Here is a 352-nt window from a genome sequence, read left to right as displayed (position 1 = left end):
CACGGTCTTCCCCAGGCGCCGGCCGGGGGGCTTCCATCCCACCTATTCGTACCACCTGCAAAAGCCATGTGGTGGCCACAGAGGTGAAGGCAACCCAGCTTCTACCCATCGGGCTGCACAGAAGATACGGACGAAGGGCCGATGCTCTTTGGGGATTAAAACCAGCCGGATCCCAGGGCAGCCTGAGCTCTGCCAGAGCAGCTCAGGCCTGTTGCCGTTAGCAACAGTGACAAGTGTTGTGCGTGCCGACGAGTGTCGGTACAGGGGACCGCGGGCCCCTGGTCATAGACAACCAAGAACCGGAAGTGGAGCTGCCGTGCCCGCAGCCTCCGGGAGCAGCCGGAGTTGCAAG

At 62.5% G+C, this 352-nt stretch overlaps 1 protein-coding gene across 1 annotated transcript in view; it reads left to right on the top strand.

The window, feature by feature from the left end:
- CD247 (CD247 molecule) overlaps positions 1 to 352 on the top strand; it is an 81,509-nt gene that overhangs the window by 80,120 nt on the left and 1,037 nt on the right. The gene's annotated exons all lie outside the window — the stretch shown is intronic.

Source organism: Myotis brandtii, unplaced genomic scaffold, assembly GCF_000412655.1.
Source record: "Myotis brandtii unplaced genomic scaffold, ASM41265v1 scaffold64, whole genome shotgun sequence".
NCBI classification, from domain to species: domain Eukaryota; kingdom Metazoa; phylum Chordata; class Mammalia; order Chiroptera; family Vespertilionidae; genus Myotis; species Myotis brandtii.
This window is presented reverse-complemented; position numbering and strand designations above follow the sequence as displayed.